Raw genomic sequence first — 21390 nt, forward strand, 5'->3', positions numbered from 1 at the left:
ACAGTTTATAAGCCATTACAAAACCAAACATTTATATACTCAAATCAATTCCATTTGTGCATTCAAACACAACCAAACAAATATAAATCATTAGCCAATATATGCATATAACTTATTCAATAATTCAACCTTAAACATTCAAGTACCAACTATTATTCAAACAGTTTTGATTCATATTTCTATCACATATCCATGCCATTTGCATATCCTTATTCCATCAACTACTTACCAAAACATGCCATATCTAGTACACATAAACATAACCCAATATTTAACCAAGTTAAGCCATATCACATGGCTTAAACACATCAATACATATAGGCTTCAATAGCTAAAATAAGTTATACCACTCATATAATCAACTAGGCTATACATGCCATATTACCATTTTCAAAGAGTTCAAAATTACCAAATCAACTCCTAGATAGTGTGATGAAATCTTTGATGACTTCCAACCCGAGTGAGCTTTCAAATCACTGTAAAATACAGAAAATAAACAGAGTAAGCCAATAAGCTTAGTAAGCTCGTATGACTAGTATATAATATATACAATTTAAAAATTAATTCACAATTAGATAAGCATGAATACATATAAATCAGCTCCATCAAAATTAACACGTATTACAATAACAACCTGGTAATTCCTGTATGTGTTCATCGGTTTTCATTTATGTAACATATGAGATTATTAAATATTACTTACTTGTCGAGCGTGTCACGTATACCTGAATTGATTCATATCATCATTTCAATTCTCGTACCTTTATCATGTCCATTGAACCAAGGAAATAACATTGAACATTTTGTATCTTGCACACTAATGGGCATATATGTGATTAAACCACCTATATCTCAATTCACATATAACATTTGTTCATACATCATTATAACCTATATTACCATTTCAATACAATCCAACCAAATTTGCCAAATGCATAAGCATATAAAATCATCAGTAGATTAGTATCATTATATCGATGTAATCACCAAGTCACCATAGGTAAAAACAATAAATATTCGATCTCAAGTTCATATAACTTCATTCCATATTTAATTCATCAAGTAACATCAATACCATGTAATTCACATATCATACATAACATTAATATCACTTATAACTCGTAACTTATCCGTTTAAATAGTATTTAAGCCTGTTGAACCTATTAGAACTTCAAAGGATAGTCGAGTGAACAATGTCAGTAATCCATCAATTCATCATCATACATGCTCTTTCGAGTCATTGTCAGTAAGCTCCTCTTGAGCTGATAAACAATAAGCTCTATTGAGCTAAAAACGGTAAACTTTATTGAGTTGAACAGTAAGCTCTTTCGAGCTGAATAGATAATCTCCAATGAGCTAAAACAGGAAGCTCTTACGAGCTGAATCAATAAGCTCATACGAGCTGTGGTGAGTCCGAAACAAATGCAGGAGCTCGACCAATACGGTAACCCAAGTAACATGTCACTCGTATCCAATGAATTCATATAGTTCAAACGGGGCTCAGTAACGAATACAATATATCATCAATGCATTCATATTTTAAGTATTTCAATTATATACATTCATTTCAACAAATACAAGTATATAAAAGTTCGATTCTAAATATACGAACTTACCTCGAGTTGCACGAATAAAACTATTAGCTATTCGTCCACTTTTCGTTTTCCCCGATCTAGTTCCAGTAATTGCTTATTTTGATCTAGATATAATATAAAATTCAATATATTAATCTCCAAATTATTCAATTTAACATATAATACACATTTTGTAAAAATTACTCTTTTGCCCCTACTGTTTTACATTTTTAAAATTTAGTCCCTAATCTCGTAAAATGAACTTCATTCAATTTTGGCCTAAACCAAGCCTAGCCAAATTTAATTCAACTTTATAGCAGACTATATTTTTGTTTATTCACACATCTAACCATGAATTTTATACTTTTCTCAATTTAGTCCTTCATTGACATTTTTGTCAAAAATCACTTTATAAAACTTGTTAATCTAGCTTCAAACATTAATAATCTATCATAAAACATCTAAAAACCAAGCATTCAAAAATGCCATCATTCAAAATCTATAGCATCTTTGAAAATGAAGGTACGGGTTAGCTAGATTAAGCTGCAATGAGCAACTCAAAAACGTAGAAATCATTAAAAACCGAGCAAAAACCACTCACCAATTAATCTTCAAAGCTTGGCTGAATGTAGCTTCATCCATGGTTGTTTAATTTATTCATTTTCGGTGGAGAAATAGATGGAAGATGATGGTATTTGGTTTTGTTTTGTTTTATTATTAACATTTTAACAATTTTACCATTTTAACCTTTAATAATATCATAAATTTCAACAATACCAAGCCATGGAATTCCATTATCAACACTGATGGGATAATTACCACTTAAGGACTCCCACTATTTAATTTCATAGCCATTTAATACCTTTAACTTATAGAATTTAACTTTTACGCTTTACGCAATTTAGCCCTTTTTACTGAATTAACTACTCAAACGGTAAAATTTCTTTAGGAATTTTTCACACGAACATTCTATCATACTGTAAACCTTAATAAAATAATAAAATAAATATTTTGACTTCAGATTGTGGTCCCGAAACCACTGTTTCGATTAACCCTAAAAATAGGTTGTTACAACTCTCCCCCTTAGGGATTTTCATCCCAAAAAATCTTACCAGGATACAGATCAAAGTATTGATTTTTCATAGACTTTTCAGATTTTCACGTAGTCTCTTCAATCCCATGTTGATACAAAAAGAAAACTTTTAGTAACGTTATTCTTTTATTTTTCAGCTCTTTCATCTCTTAAGCTAAGATCTTGATCTACTCTTCATTATACTATTTATATATAAGTGTATCTCAATATCGGTAGGAGAATTTATATGCAAAAGATCTGATCTGCATCGTCACAACATAGATATTTGAAACACTGGCTTAATTTTCTCGTTAATCTCATACAACCCTATGAATCGCAGACCCAACTTCTCTTTACAGTTAAATTGAGTAATGTTGTATCCACGACAATATTTTCTTAAAACTTAGTCCTTTAACTGCAACTCAATGTTTTTACATTTCAAGTTCACATCATTTTTCTATCTATTTGAAATCACTTTCTAACGATTATGAGTTACTTTCACTAACTCTTCAATCTCTCTAATCAGAACAACCCAGTGGATTTTTCTCTCACAAAGCTCTACCCCGTACAACGGAGTACAACAATTACAACTATACAATACTTCATACAATGCCATCTTTATACTAATCCGATAACCATTATTATACAAAAACTCAACTAATGGTAAATGTCTTTCTCAGTTGCTTCCGAATTCTAAAACACAGTAACAAAACATATTTCCGAGAATCTAAATCACTTTCTCCAATTAACCATCAGTTTGAGGATGAAATATGGTATTAGAACTCAACCTCGTATCCAGAACTTGCTGTAATTTTCTACCGAATCACAATATAAACCTCGAGTTCCCAAACTAATGGAGATTGACATGCCATATAATCTAAAAATCTCTAAAATGTACAATTCAACAAGTCTATTAAAAGAGAAATCTATACGTATAGAAAGAAATATGCAGACTTTTTAAACATTCGACAGTAACCCATATAATATCTTACTTTTTCGGTGATAAGAAAAATCCCAATACGAAATCCATTATAATATTATCCCATTTTTCACTCAGATATCATCTCAGACTGTAACAGTCTCGAAGGTACATAACAATCAGTTTAACTTGCTGATACTTTAAACTTCTAAGCGTAGAGTAAAAAATGTCTCGTTTTATACATGTCTATCGATACAACAATTTCAGATCCTTAATCATCTTGTTTTTCCTAAAGAAAATAGGCAAACTACTACTATGAGCTTCGTGTAACAATTGCTGTAAAATCTCTGGATTTCTTGGTACTCAAACTCTGTCTTGGAACAACAAGTAATCATCAGTTATAATCTAAAACTCTGAATCAGAAGATGTCTCCCATTGTACTCTTTTAGCTTGCAATTCACTGCCTTATTTCTAGGTCCCACAGACTTGCTAAATAACATCGATTTAGCTTTTTAACTTAGCTAAAATCGAACCATTTTTCAATAAATTAAATTGCATACTCATTACTCATAAAACAAACAAAGATTTTCTGCTCCTGGTATCTGTGACTACAATCACTTTCCCTGGATGATAATCAATCGCTAATCCATAATCCTTCCACAGTTAATAATTTTATTAACAAGTACCAAACCATTCAAAATTCACAAATGCAATAAATTTATCCATCAAAATATCCTTAATTTATAATATCATTTCTGAATTAGATCTGATCCGATAGTTATAATTCTGTATCTTGTCTTCAATAATATGAATTCTTCATTTAGACTATCCATCTATTCACCCGTGAGCATATAAGATTTATTTTTAGAACCTACAGATAAACTCAAGTACACAAAATTCAATTACCTTTCAAGTGAATAACTCAATTAGATTAAACAAATGAGTCGATCTCTACTGTCAATAATGCAGTTTGAAACAAAAGTGAAAATCAAATATAGTTTCAAATAACAACCAGTGCAAAATCACAACCTCTATAAATACAGGATTTATATAACAACGCTGCTATAATCAAACCTGAAATTATAATCGAAGTGAATATAATTATATCCATTCAATAAATATCTTTCATAGATAACCATATAGAATCAAAAGAAAACCGAGATATTGAAATACCAAATATAATACTATACTGAAATTTTTGAGAAAGCACCCATATCAGATGATTAATATCTCGATTATGTCTCAAAGGAAATCCAGAAGTGAGGCATCACTCTTATGCACTGGAATCAACAGTAAAAGACGAAATATAATCTTCATGTATACACAAAAAAACAATAACAAGTAGAAACAGAATACTAACATCATACAGATTTTACCGTTGACCATCTATCGACACAATGTAATATAATACCAAAGAAAGATAGAATAATGTCGATCATAACCCAAATAACCCAACAATGCTTTCGTATATCAATATATTTAGATAACGTTCTCATATGATAAGAATTTCATTTGAAAATATACAATTACACATACCTCTGAGGATAGATGGACGCATTGAATACCCAAAAGAAATCATCACAATTTACTTCAATTATAATCGCTGCACTCAGCTATCAATACAATTCAAACATTATTTCACTATCTAATCCTGTCATCACTAATCCCACATTATCTCATCCATTAATGAAAATCAATTCAGAAGAAATTCTGGTAATACATTCTTTAATTATCATACCTGAATAATTTAGTTAACTAAAGTAAATTTCTTCCTTAACAGTAACACTGCATAATCTGAATGATTATCTCATCCATTAATGAAAATCAATTCAAAAGAAATTCTTGTAATACATTCTTTAATTATCATACCTGAATAATTTAGTTAACTAAAGTAAATTTCTTCCTTAACAGTAACACTGCGTAATCTAAATGATCTTCTGAGCAATCTATCATCTCTTCTAGAATAGTCTTTACTTGCTAACCCATTTTCATATCTGACCAAGTTATAAATCATTTTATCCTCAAACTCTTTGATTTCACACTTGTGAACTTATTCAATATAAATCTGATAAATTTCATTATAACTCTATACTGGTAAGGGGGTAAAGGTCATAAAGCCTCATAATTTGACTTTCACATATACTCACATATTACATAACAATTATCAATAACATGATGTTATAAACTATCATTCATACCTTTATGAGTTTCAACTCATCATAAACACATTTTAGTCAGATATTTGAGTATCACATTCAGTACTATCAAAATTAGCTCGATTGGAAAGCACATCTGTCTAATTAAAATAATTCTTATCAGAGTCAGGAGATATAACACAATCACAGGTTAAATATGGCATGTATAGCTAGACTCACATATTCTATGTTAGTCCTTGAATCAATTAAACCTAGCTCTGATACCAATAAACGTAACACCCTTAATCCATGTCCATCGACATAATAGATTATGAGGTATTACCAGACTTATCAAATCATAACATATACACATATCATACATTTAAACTGTCAAAGATATACAAAATTCATGTACAATCATATAATCCCTTATAAAACTCTATGAGATCTTAAAACATGTTTGGAAGAGATTCGGGACTAAACCGTTAACCTTTGAAAACTTTAGGAAACTTAGAAAATTTTCTTGAATGCAGAGGTCACACGCCTGTGTGCCCAGGCCGTGTGACCAGACACGCCTGTGTCATACACCGTGTGGAAACAGGTCATACATACTAACTTGTGTCACACGACCGACCATACGCCGGTGTGTCAGCCCGTGTGCCATGTACGGCTAATAGACATGCTCGTGTGTCTAATCCGTGTAACTCACTGACTTATTTTAACTAAGCTTTAGCAGATACACGTTCGAATGGCACTCCCGTGTGCTCAACCGTATGGATGAGAAATAGGCATGTTTTAAGCCACTTTTCCTCACCCAAACATCAATCACCTAAGCTCACATATATCACCATACTTTCATTCAATTTGGCAATCAAAACAACCATTTCAAATACACATTATAAGCCATTACAAAACCAAACATTTATATGCTCAAATCAATTCCATTTGTGCATTCAAACACATACCAAACTAACATAATTCATTAGCCAATATATGCATATAACCTATTCAATAATTCAACCTTAAACATTGAAGTACCAACTATTATTCAAACAGTTTCGATTCATATTTCTATCACATATCCATACCATTTGTATATCCTCATTCCATCAACTACTTACCAAAACATGCCATATCTAGTACAAATAAACATAACCCAATATTTAACCAAGTTAAGCCATATCACATGGCTTAAACACATCAATACATATAGGCTTCAATAGCTAAAATAAGTTATACCTCTTATATAATCAACTAGCCTATACATGCCATATTACCAATTTCACAAAATTCAAAATTACCAAATCAACTCCTAGATATGTGATGAAATCTTTGATGACTTCCAACCCGAATGAGCTTTCAAATCACTGTAAAATATAGAAAATAAATAGAGTAAGCTAATAAGCTTAGTAAGCTCGTATGACTGGTATGTAATATATATTAATTTATAATTAGATAAGCAAGAATACATATAAATCAGCTCCATCGAAATTAACACGTATTACGATATCAGTCTAGTAATTCCTGTATGTGTTCATCGATTTTCATTTATGTAACATATGAAATTATTAAATATTACTTACTTGTCGAGCACGTTATGTATACCTAAACTGATTCATATCATCATTTCAATTCTCTTACCTTTATCATGTCCGTTGAACCATGGAAATAACATTTAACATTTTGTATCTTGCACACTAATAGGCACATATGTGGTTAAACCACATATATCTCAAGTCACATATAACATTTGTTCATACATCATTATAACCTATATTACCATTTCAATACAATCCAACAAAATTTGCCCAATGCATAAGCATATAAAATCATTAGTAGATTAGTATCATTATATCGATGTAATCACCAAGTCACCATAGGTGAAAACAATAAATATTCAATCTCAAGTACATATAACTTTATTTCATATTTAATTCATCAAATAACATCAATACCATGTAATTCACATATCATACATAACACTAATATCACTTATAACTCGTAACCTATCCGTCTAAACAGTATTTAACCCCATTGAACCTATTAGAACTTCAAAGGATAGTCAAGTGAACAATGTCAGTAATCCGTCAATTCATCATCATCCATGCTATTTCAAATCATGGTTAGTAAGCTCCTCATGTGCTGATAAACAGTAAGCTCTATTGAGCTACAAACGGTAATCTCTATTGAGTTGAACAGTAAGCTCTTTCCAACTGAATCGGTAAGCTCCAATGAGCTAAAATAGTAAGCCCTTACGAGCTAAATTAGTAAGCTCATATGAGCTGTGGTGAGTCCGCAACAAATGCAGGAGCTCAACCAATACAGTAATCCCAAAAACATGTCACTTGTATCCAATAAATTCATATAGTTCAAACGGGACTCGGTAACAAATACAATATATCATCAATGCATTCATATTTTAAGTATTTCAATTATATACATTCATTTCAACAAATACAAGTATAGAAAAGTTCTATTCTAATTATACGAACTTACATCGAGTTGCTCGAATAAAACTATTGGCTATTCGTCCACTTTTCGTTTTCCTCGATCTAGTTCCGGTAATTGCTTATTTTGATCTAGATGTAATATAAAATTCAATATATTAACCATCAAATTATTCAATTTAACATATAATACACATTTTGGCAAAACTACGCTTTTGCCCCTAATATTTTACATTTTTACAATTTAGTCCCTAATCTCGTAAAATGAAATTAATTCAATTTTGGCCCAAACCCAAGCCTAGCCAAATTTAATACAACTTTATAGCAGCCCTTATTTTTGTTTATTCACACATCTAACCATGAATTTTACACTTTTCTCAATTTAGTCCTTAATTGACATTTTTGTCAAAAATCACTTTATAAAACTTATTAATCTAGCTTCAAACATTAATAATCTATCATAAAACATCTAAACAACCAAGCATTCAATAATGCCATCATTCAAAATCTATAGCAGTTTTGAAAACGAAGGTACGGCTTAGCTAGATTAAGCTGCAACAAGCTCAAAAACGTAGAAATCATTAAAAACCGAGCAAAAACCACTTACCAATTAATCTTCAAAGCTTGGCCGAATGTAGCTTCATCCATGGATTTTTAATTCATTCATTTTTTGTGGAGAAATAGATGGAAGATGATGATATTTGGTTTTGTTTTATTTTATTATTAACATTTTAACCATTTTACCATTTTAACCTTTAATAATATCATAAATTTCAACAATACCAAGCCATTGAATTCCACTATCAACACTTATGGGATAATTACCACTTAAGGACTCCCACTATTTAATTTCATAGCCATTTAATACCTTTAACTTATAGAATCCAACTTTTATGCTTTACGCGATTTAGTCCTTTTTATCGAATTAACTACTTAAACGGTAAAATTTCTTTACGAAATTTTCACACGAACATTCTATCATACTGTAAACCTTAATAAAATAATAAAATAAATATTTTGACTTCGGGTTGTGGTCCCAAAACCACTATTCTGATTAACTCTAAAAACGGACTGTTACAAATTATTTTCTTGGTTTAGGTTGTACTCAAATTGGAGTCTTAATCAACAATGCCTTTAGTTTCTCCAAACTTTGTTGACATTTTCCCTTCCATTCGAACTTGACAGATTTTTGTAAAAATCTAATCATCGAAGTAGCAATCACGGAAAATACTTTAACAAACCGTTTGTAATAACCGGCTAAGCCTAGGAAGCTTCTAACCTCTGACACATTCCTCGGTGGTTTCCATTCAACAATAGCTGAAATCTTACTAAGATCTACTCAATTTCCATCACCCGAAAAAATATGCCCCAAGAATTCGACTTTTCAAAGCCAAAACCTACTTTTACTAAACTTAGCATACAATTGCTTGTCTCTCAAGGTTTGCAAAACCGTTCTCAAGTGTTCGGCATGCTCGGTGTCATTATGAGAATAAATCAGTATATCATCAATAAAAACAACCACAAATTTATCTAGATATGGTCGGAAAATACGATTCATTAAATCCATAAATACTGCGGGAGCATTCGTTAAACCAAAAGGCATAACCAAAAATTCATAGTGACCATACCTTGTCCGAAATGCAGTCTTCGGTACGTCCAGTTCTTTAACTCTCAACTGGTAGTAATCAGACCTCAAATCTATCTTTGAAAATATTGTGGCTCCCTTCAATTGGTCAAACAAGTCATCGATTCTTAGTAAAGGGTACTTGTTCTTTATGGTTACCTTATTGAGCTGTCGGTAGTCCATGCACAATCTCATTGAATCATCTTTCTTTTTCACAAATAGCACCAGTATGCCCCATGGAGAATAACTATGTCTCGCAAAACCTTTATCTGTTAACTCTTGTAACTGGGCTTTTAACTCTCGGAGCCATCCTATACGGAGTAATCGAATTAGGTGCAATACCAAGAACTAATTCAATGCCAAAATCAACTTCCCTAATTGGAGGCAATTCAAGCAACTCTTTCAGAAACACATCTGAATATTCGCATACTATCGACACTGACTTAATTTTTAACTCAGACTCCTTTGTACTCATCACAAAGGCAAGATAAGCTTCATAACCCTTTCTCATACATCTCTGAGCAGTCATAGAAGAAATCACTACAAGCAAGCTATCTGATTATCTAATTCAACCCGAAGAATATCACTACTTTCACATTTCAATTCAATGATTTTCCTTCCACAATTTACTACTACATCATGCATGGTCAACCAATCCATACCAAGTATTATATTGAATTCATCAAATGGCAAAAGAATGAGATTAGCCTGAAAACAATGACCTCTGATCATTAAAGGGCAGTTCTTACATACTTTGTCAATTATCACATACTTGTCTAGAGGGTTTGACACTTTTATCATAAATTCTGTAGACTCAACAGGCATATTCATGCTAGACACCAATTTCACACATACATACGAATGGCTAGATCCCAAATCAATCAAAGCAACAACAGAAGTATCATAGAGAGAAAAAGTACCCGTAATCACATCAGGGGATGAAGCCTCTTTGCGAGTGCGAATGGCATAAGTCCTCGTAGGTGCTCTACCCTTGGGTTTCACAGCTGGTTCCCTAGGTGCACTCTTACTACTCGTTCCATTTCTTGAGTTCTTCTGTGGTCTCCCTCTAGAAGTAGCATTGCCCGATCTTGCACTTTGAATTTTTCCCTTTTCAACTGTCTTAGGACAATCCTTGATAAAATGATCATGTGAACCACACTTGAAAGATGCCCGACTATTCATCCAGCATTCACTGGGTGATGTCTGTCACAATGTTGACACTTAGGTCTATTAGGTCAAGCGTTACCCACATTTGTTATTGAAGTAGTTTGAGCCTTATGACTCAAATACTATTTCCCATGGTTTTTGTTTGAAAACCCAACTGAAACACTCGATCGAGAATTAAACTCTCCCAGTTTCTTAGTTGAGGACTGAAATGATTTACCCATCTATCTATTCTTCAAATCTTGAGACTCTAACTTAGCTTTTCTTTTCTCTTTAGCCAATTCCTCGGCCTTACAAGCTCTCTCTATGAGCACAACAAATTCTCTCAGTTCAAGGACACCCACCAACAATTGAATGTCTTCGTTTAATCCATCTTCAAATCTTTTGCACATGATGGCCTCAGTCGATACACATTCTCGAGCGTATTTGCTCAGTCTCACAAATTCACGCTCACATTTTGTTACTGTCATTCAACCCTATTTTAACTCGAGGAATTCCTTTCTTTTCTGATCATTAAATCTCTAGCTAATATACTTCTTACAGAATTCTTCTTGGAAAAATTCCCAGTTAATTCTCTCCCTTGGTACCACCGACACAAGGGTGTTCCACCACTGATAAGCTGAGTCTCTCAAGAGGGACACAATACACTTCATGCATTCCTCAGGTGTACATGATAACTCATCAAACACACTAATGGTATTCTCGAGCCAGAACTCTGTCCTCTCAGGGCATCATCTTTACTAGATTGGAACTCTTTGGCCCCTTGCTTTCAAATTTTATCCACTGGAGGTCTATTCAGTCTCATAAAACCTATACCTTGGGGTGCTATAGGAATAGGTTGAGGAATAGGTGAGGGCAGAGGGGGTTGAGCGTTTAGGTTCGTTCGAACGAACTCCGTATACCAGGCATCCATCATATGGAGAAAGGCTTCCCTGCCTCCTTCTCCTCAACTTACTGTAGGGGGTTTACTATCAAATGGCGCTGCCCCTTCTGCGGGTCTAGGCACGTTACTTTCAACATCATTTGCCACTGCTCTGTTAGGATCCATTTACTATATGAAAACCCATGTCAAAATCGTCAGGAGTCGTCACACTATCATAATATATGTATGGTATGTATAGCTAGACTCGTACACAAGCTACGTTAGTCCAATAATCGACTAAACTGTAGCTCTGATACCACTAAGTGTAACACATCTTACCCATTTTCGATGCTGAGACAAGATACAAGGCATTACTAGATTTAAACACAAGCAAACATACAAAATCGAGCCATAAAATTTTGTCAAAATTTTAAATTTTTCAATCACATGCAACTTGTCCCTTAATAGGGCCTACGAGGCCCAGAACATCCATCGAAAGCGGTTCGGGACTAAACTGAGAACTTTCAGAACTATTTTGACACTTAGAAAATTTTCTTGTTTTGGACAGCCACACGCCTGTGTGGGTAGGCCGTGTGGTTGCACAAGCCCGTGTGGCTTGGGAAACGCCCTTGTCCTCAACCCATGTAACTCTTTATTTATGACATCATCAATCAAATAAGGTCACACGGCCAAGTCACACGCCTGTGTGCTCAGGCCGTGTGGCGAAATAAATTCCAAAAATCAAGTGCCGACTTCACACGACCTGGGCACACGCCTATATCCTGAGACCGTGTCCTTTACACGGCTGAGACACACGGTCGTGTCTCTACCCATGTGTTTACTACTAGGCATTTTGTTTTGTATTTAATAGGGTGCAGGGGACACACAGTCGGGTCACATGCCCATGGCGCAAATCGTGTGTCACATACGGCCTAGACACACGCTCGTCTATCTACCCGTGTGGACAACTTTGAGGCTATATTCCAAGCCTTTTGTCACCCTTAAATGCTCACTCACTCATACATTTTTGATGGCATGCAACATAGTATATTTAGTCACTCAAATACTCATAAACTTGATTAATCCATGACTTTGTAATGTCAACATATTACCTAACCAAACCATCATGCTTTCATATGGCATTCCACACCAATTTCATATTTGTTCATCATGATAACCTACTTTCAATTTACTCAATTATACCATAGCTTTGGTCATACTTATTAGCCACAATTCATTCATTAAGCACATGTGCTATTCATCTCACATATCATCCACAAGCAACCACATCAAGCATAACACATTATATGCATGCATAACTAATTAGGGTTACAACCTAAATAATCAATATGAACCATATCACATGGCCATATACAAAATGAATCATCAAGTCATTATAAGCCAACACACTTGGCTAAACCAATATGACATATAACCAAAAAGACCAAGTCCCTATACATGCCATACTCAAAATGTTGAGACTAACTATACCCAAATTTTCCAATTGATAGTGTGATCAAATTTAAGACGTCCTTCGACCCCAAGCTAGCTTGGTGATACTATAAGAAAATGGAAAAGAGAGGGGAATAAGCATATAGCTTAGTAAGTTCACATGCAAATAAATAGCAACATAATCATTAATATATATATATATAGATAACACTGACATAACATATTTTCCATATGTGTCATCATAAATTCATAGGCATAACTAAAATTTATAGGCATAACTTACCCATTTTCAACCTTACCAAAAGATCCTCACATACAAGGTTCACTCATAAGAGTTTTTCATACATACCTGTACTAACTCGTGTTATATTCTCTTATTTCCTCATCAATGGCTTACTTGTCAAACAACTCACTGATTTACCCATTGAACACTTGGAATACTATTGGATACACTGAAGGCTCATACAATAGTGCCACATACGTAGCCAAAGGTACCTCATATCACAATCACACATTGCTCGCTCTCGAGCTAATCAAGAGCCTACTCACATAAGTTAACATTCATGATATAACTACTTAGGCTACTTACACAAGCTAACAGGTAGCCGCAACACATGCCGGGCTACCTAGCCACCGGTAAAACGTACAAGACTAGTACCCGAATTCCCATAGACACATACCACATATCTTATGAGCTCAACACATATAGTTCCTAGTGACATGTCACATTGTATCCTAAATTATTCCTAAGTTTCAAACGGGATTTTCCTGATATCAAATGTTTGTCGAACTAGTTCACAATGTCATGCCCATAGACTATAACGTCGTTCATACATTTTTCATAATAATTTAACATAGAGATTCATACATTAATAAAATATTAAAACATGATATATCATTGCATTTTTTTTTACACATGAACTTACCTCGGTGCAAAATATGGACAATTAATTCGATTTAGTCCAAAACCTTGTTCTTTTCCCGATCTAGGTCCAGACTCCATTTTTCTTTATCTATAATAGCAAATTCAATTCATTTAATCATCACATTACTCAAATTAGTCCAAAAACTATGTTTAGGAAAAATTATGATTTTTCCCCTAAACTTTCACATATTTACAATTTAGTCCTTAGGCTCGTAGAATGAAATGTGTTCATTTTCTTTGTTACCCAAGCCTAGCCGAACTTATAACATACTCATAGAAGCCCACATTTCTCATTAAATCATACATCTTACTTCTCATTTTACAAATCTTACAAATAAGTCCTTTTTAGCCATTTTCACTAGAAATCACTCGGTAAAAGATGTTTATCACACATCAAACATTCATATTCCTCCATTAAACACCAAAACACATGCATGTCATACATGGTTCAGATCTCAAACATGGACCCTACTTCAAAATAAGGATAGAAATAAGTAAATCAGGTTACGAGGACTTCAAAAATGTAAAGAGCATTAAAAACGGGGCTAGGATGTGCTTACAATCAAGCTTGAAAAATGACAAAACCCTAGTTATGGAGAGCTTGAGAATTTTGGCCAAGTGTTAGAGAAGATGGACAAATTTTGGCTTTATTTTCCCTTTTTATTCTTTTATTAACCAAATGACAAAAATGCCCTTAAGGCCTTTCTTTCAAATTTTCCCTATTCATGCCCATTTTTGTCCATAAGAATAGAATTTAGGAAAATTACTATTTAAGGACCTCTAGTTAATAATCCATGACAATTTCATGCCTAAAGCTTCTAGAAGTCACATTTTTCAACTTTTGCAATTTAGTCCTAAATATAAATTGGACACTTTATCAATAGAATTTCTTCATGAAACTTTCACACAAGCATGCAATCATATCATAGACCTCATACGAATCATAAAATAATTATTTCTACTTCAAATTTATGGTCTCGAAACCACTGTTCCGACTAGGCCTGAATTCAGGATGTTGCATGTTCTCCTTTGTATCGTTCTTTTTTGCCTTAGGAAAAAGTACTCTCACTTGGAAAAAGTACTCTCACTTGGACGATAGATAAGTAAGTCTTCTCCTTTGACTTTCGTAATAAGACTCTAATGGATCATTTGAGCATTTTAACATGGTATTGATTTATTAATAAAAGGATTCGAGACCGTATTTCTTCCCTTAGAGTTGGAATCAGAATTGGAATCGAGTTATCGGATCTACCAATCGAGGAGTGGATTTTACTATTCAAAAAATAGTTATGGATTTATTGATAAAAATAATAATATTTATTAAGACTGAAACTTTTATTAAGATCTATATGTTGTGAAATATTGGGGATATATTAAGTATTCCAAAAAGACGATAAATCCTAGAAAAAAGAGGAAAATTCAAGTATTTCAAACTGACTATTTTGGTGAATGTAGTTATAAGTTATGTGATTAAATGATTAATGTGAAACGATATGTTTATACAAATTCTCATGACATGTGAATTTATGGCAAAATTAATTGTGTGATATATATTTTGACCATGCCACTATTTTATTAACTAGGATTTGATTTGCATGTTAAGCATGTTGACTATGATAAACTTAGATTTTATTGCCATGTTAAGCATGCCAACTATGTTGATCTTAGATTTGATTCGCATGTTAAGCATGCCTACTGATAAATATCGTGTAATAGTGGTTTCGGGACCACGAATCTGACATAGTTATACTTTTTTTATTACATTTTTATGGTCTACAATTTTATGGAATGATTTCATGAAAATTTCATTCGAAAATTTTGACGTTTGAGCACTTAATTTAGCAAAAAGGACTAAATTGTAAAAAGTGAAAAAGTTGAATTCTACATGCTAGAGGCATCTAATTGCTATGAAATTTTAAATTGAAGGTCCTTAGGTGGTAATTGGACCATTTTACTTTAAGTTGGACAAAAATGGACATAGGGTAAGAGAAATTTCATGTTTTATAAAAATGGCATTTTGGTAATTTATCAATTAAAGACAAAATATGTAAAATAAAAGCAAAATTTAGTCTATCTTCTTCATGGAAAATTTAGAATGGAAGCCATAGCTAGGGTTTGGCCACTTTCAATCTTGATTGTATGTCCGTTCTTGCCCCGTTTTTAATGCTCTTTACATTTTTGAAGTCGTTATCGCTCGATCTATCTATTTCTACCATTAATTTGAGAAATGATTAAGGCCTAGGGTTTGACCCATGTTAGATATGTGTGTATTTTGATGTCTAATGGTAGAAAATGTGTATTTGATGTATGATAAACAACGTTTTCTAGGTTATTTTTTTGTAAAAATGTCAAAAGGACCAATTTGTAAAAAGGTTATAAAATGTGTGTAAAAGTGTGATTAAATGAAAACTATGGCCTGTTATAAGCATAAAAGAGGTTCTCTAGGCTTAAGGATTGAAGAAATTGAATATATTTCAATTTATGACCTAGGAACCAAAGTGTAAAAATGTTAAAGTTTAAGGGCAAAAATGTAGTTTTGAACTGATTTGAGTAATGTGAATAATAAATGAGTTAAATATGCTATTATAGATCAAGAGAAATGAGGTTCGGACCTAGATCAGGGGAAAAACAAAGTGTTTGATGATTAGGTCTCATTTATACTATTTTGTATCGAGGTAAGTTCGTATGTAAATAATGCATTGTTTTAATTATGTTTTAAATATTTTATTATTGTATGAATTTTGATTAACCCTTGAACGCATTTGAAAAAGTTTCGACAAGCGTGAAATCCGGTTGAACCTTAGGAATAGATAGGATACAAATGTCATGACGTTAGGGTTAATGAGACTACATGTAAAACCATATCTGGCATATGGCATCGATATGAGATTTTGTGTAGGACCATATCTGGGATATGGCATCAATATGAGACTTCGTGTAAGACCATAGCTAGGCTATTAGCATTGATACGAGATTACATGTAAGACCATATCTGGGATATGGCATTGGTATGGTACTGTGTGTACGAAACTCCTGAGTATCCTTTAGTATTCCAAGTGGTTCAGCAGGTAATTTAATGAGTATGTCAAAGATGAATTGTATGAAAATCCAAGTTCGAGATGACTCAAGTATGTACGTAAAACTCATACGTAATGAGATCGATATGTGATGAACTCTCGGTAAGGTTATGATTGAGTAAGTTATGATTATAAGACCTTAATAATATCTATGCCAATAATTATCATGTTAATTGTATGTTAAATGTTGGGTTATGATGTCTATTATTTCCATGGGAACTTACTAAGCTATATAGCTTACTCCTCTTTTCTTTCCCTTATCTTATAGTGTCACCAAGCTAGCTCGGGGATCGGAGACTGTTGGAGATCCACTCACACTATCAACTAATTATTTTGGGTACCAATGAATTTGACATTTTGAGTTATGGCATGTATAGGGACTTGGTCATTTTGTTATGTGTCATAATTGATTTGGCTAAATGTATTGGCTTTTGTTGGTTGATAATTCATTTTGTAAATGGCCATTGAAATTGGCTAATATTGGTTTAAGTATATATGCATATGATGATATTTTTATGGATGTGGAAATTTGCATGGTTTAAGTTTATAAGTATGTGATATTTGTATGTGGTAAAAGGTAGCTTGAGAATGATGTATGGATGTCTTGATTGTGGCTAAATTGGTTGAATGTAATTACTTGCAATGGTGTTATGTTTTGTTGTATAGGAGTGTGAATAAAAGAGTGACAAAATGGCTTGGTAAATAGCCTTATTTTTGTCCACACATGTAGACACACGGGTGTGTGCCTAGGACATTTGTGACACACAGCTTGCCCCATAGGCGTGTGTTCCAGTCGTGTGTCCCCTGTACCTTAATTTTTGCAAAACAGAATGCTCAGAATTGAGCACACAGGTAGAGACATGGGCGTGTGTCTCAGCCATGTGAATGACACGGCCTCAGGCATGGGCGTGTGCCCTGGGCGTGTGAAGTCTGCACCTATTTTATGAAAAATTATGTTTTTGGGTGACAAACAGAGAGTTACACGGGGTAGGGACACGGTCGTGTGTGACCACACAGCCTGCCCACACGGGCATGTGACTCTTAAAACATGAAAAATTTTCTTAAGTGTTGTGAAATTTTCTAAAGTTCTCGGTTTAGTCCCGAATCGCTTCCAATGTATGTTTTGGGTCTTATGGGCTCATTTTAGAGACGATATGAATGTATGTGAAAATTTTAAAATTTGGTTGAAAATTTAAGTCTCAATTTTGCATGATTGCTTGTGTATAACTACAGGTAATGCCTCGTACCCTATTCTGGCGTTGGATACGGGTAAGGGATGTTCATATCGTTCATATGCCATATCACATGCATGGGGTTGAGATGATTATGAAAAGTGGAATACTTGGCAGGTTTACTCCAAAATTGAGTGACTTCTCCACAATGATATTGAGTGGCATGTCCATAACGCTGTGAATGGCTTGTCCACAACACTAATGAGTGGCTTGACTAGAACGATATTGAGTGGCTAGGCCACAACATAAATAAGTGGTTTGACCACACCATGCATCTTGACTACAATATTGAGGGGCTTGGCCACAACATGGAACGTTATTGGATGGACGAGTTTAGGGAACTCTTTATTTGTGTGTAGCAAGATGAATAGGAAAGTTTTATAAAACGTGCACCAATTTTTGAAAAAGTTGCATCAAAATTCTCATGCATCTTGTTGTATGTGAAATTATGTTGAAATGTACATTTTGCTATAATTATGATATGTATGACTTGATTATTTCTTCTTTTATGTTGAATTCACACTGGGCTTTACAAGCTCACTATTTCAATTTCTTGACTTTCAGATAACCCATGAGGTTAGGACATGGGTCAAGCTTACACAGGAGAATTCAAATATTTTTCATACAAACTATTAAACTTATTTATTAGAATTTTTGGGACTATTTTATTATTACGTACTGTGGTATGGACGTTGATTTTGGACTTTTGGGGATATTTCCATGATTTGATTTGAAAACATTAATTAAATGATTTATCATTAGTACGAAAAACTAAAATTTTCAATACAATGATGATTTCGACATATTAACTTTATTACAAAATCATGCAGCCATTTTTTACAAAAATAAAACCTAATTGTTTAAATTTTCAAACATTTTATTAAGTAACAATTTGTAATCAACAAATAAGAATTTTTGTTAAATTTTCCATTGCGACAATTTCAAATTAAAACGTTTACTTTAAATGCTAAAACTTAGATTTCAAAAGTTATTTGTTTTTTTGAAAATATCTTTACAAGAAATTCAAAGGGTTTACCTTAGTTTTCCTCAAGTAAATCAACACACTGATTTTTGAGAGATAACGATTTTTGAATGGAATATAGCTAAATGTTTTTCACACCATTATCATGGCCAATATAATCTTCAAGATTTGACCATAACGTCTAGGTCAGGTTTAGGGGGTTACAGGCTTGGTGTGGGGTGTTACAATCAACAAATCAGAGGGCTCGACTTGGATTGAAGATATATAAATATTTATTTTTTACACTAGACAGATAGTCTCATCTTTCACTAACCATAACAATCTCACTACCTTCAATTGTTTAAAAGGTTACCCTCTTAGTGGCACAATCTAGGCTAACTTTATGTTCAACTAACCATTCTATGCCCAGAATTAAATTGAACTCCCCAAATGGTAATTCCGTTAGATATGTCGAAAACATTACCCCTTGAACCTCTAACTAACATCTCCTATAGAATTTATTTACAGCAACAAGTTTTCCTAAGGGGCTTACTATAGTTACATCAATAGTGGTTTCCTCTAGGCCAACACCAAATTTTTCAGACGTATTACAACAAACGTAAGAGTGGGTGGATCCTATATTGATTAAGGTAAAGTACGAGATATAATTAATGGTAAAGATACATGCTATGACATCGGATGCATCTCTTTACTTATGTCCCTTAAAGCCATAGACAAGAGCGGGTTGTCTAGCCTTAGTTTGATTCGTGTCGATAGCTACATTATTTTTGGCCTGGTTTTTTCCATAGCCCCTCAAAGGTAATTGGTCCAATATCTAGTTTTGGGCCTAATTTTGGGTTGAAGCTTGCGTCTGCTTATTTCATTGAGGGCATTCCTTTGCCATATGCTCCATCAACCCATATTTAAAACAAGCACCCAATTGCTTCCAACATTCGCTCGAGTGTCGCTTCCTGTAATACTTACAATAGTTGGGCTCATCCTTAGTGTTACTCACTATAACCCTTTGTTGCAGTGTTCAATTTGTAGGGCAAAAGTTCGAACCAGCGAAACCATAATCCATTCTAGGTGGAACCTTACTTTTTTCCCATTGCTCATGGCCCACCTGTTTAATTTCCTTGATGAATTTAACCTTCCCCATTAGGTTTTCAAATACCCGTTCATGGTGTGGAGCAACCTATATCTTAAGGTCAAATCGTAGCCCTTTTTGAACCATACGCTCTTGTCTTATTCTATGGCCACCATTACCTGAGCATATCGGTTAAACCTCTAAAATTCAGCTTCATATTCCACCACAAATTTGTCTCATTGCTTTAGCTCGATGAACTTGAGCCTACGAGCTTCCACGTACCTTGTGACGACATACTTCTTCTGGAAGGCCTCTTGAAAGTACTCCCAAATGACCTATTCAACCTGTGTACCTCTTACCACAAGCTGCCACCAACGATAGGCCTCCTTCCTAAGAAAGGACATAGTGCCCTTCAATTTCTGCTCTGGAGTACAATCTAACTCCCTCAGGATTCTCTCAGTTTCAGCCACAGTGGGAGTCGTACCAACAATACCCTTGAACATTTTTGCCCTATTCGATCGGAGTCTCTTTGTAATAGACTCACGACTCCCTGATCCAATTTGGCCTCTAGCAACCCATTTCAGGAACCTTCAGTATCACCCATGTTACAAAATCATTTTCATTCTCAAAGCTTCCCCACCATTGGCGATAGAGTTTTCGACATACTCCTTCTCTAAAACTGGGTCCCCACCCTGAGTAGTAGGTGGCTCTACATGTGTAACCCTACGAGGCCTACCTCTACCACGTCTACCTTGAGTGTTCATTCTAATTGCAATATTTTAAAGTTTTAAGATATATCTACAATTTTCAAATAAAACTTCAGGTATTAGCTAAGGCATATCTATAATCTAAAAATATT

This window comes from Gossypium arboreum, chromosome 3, assembly GCF_025698485.1.
Source record: "Gossypium arboreum isolate Shixiya-1 chromosome 3, ASM2569848v2, whole genome shotgun sequence".
Lineage (NCBI taxonomy): Eukaryota > Viridiplantae > Streptophyta > Magnoliopsida > Malvales > Malvaceae > Gossypium > Gossypium arboreum.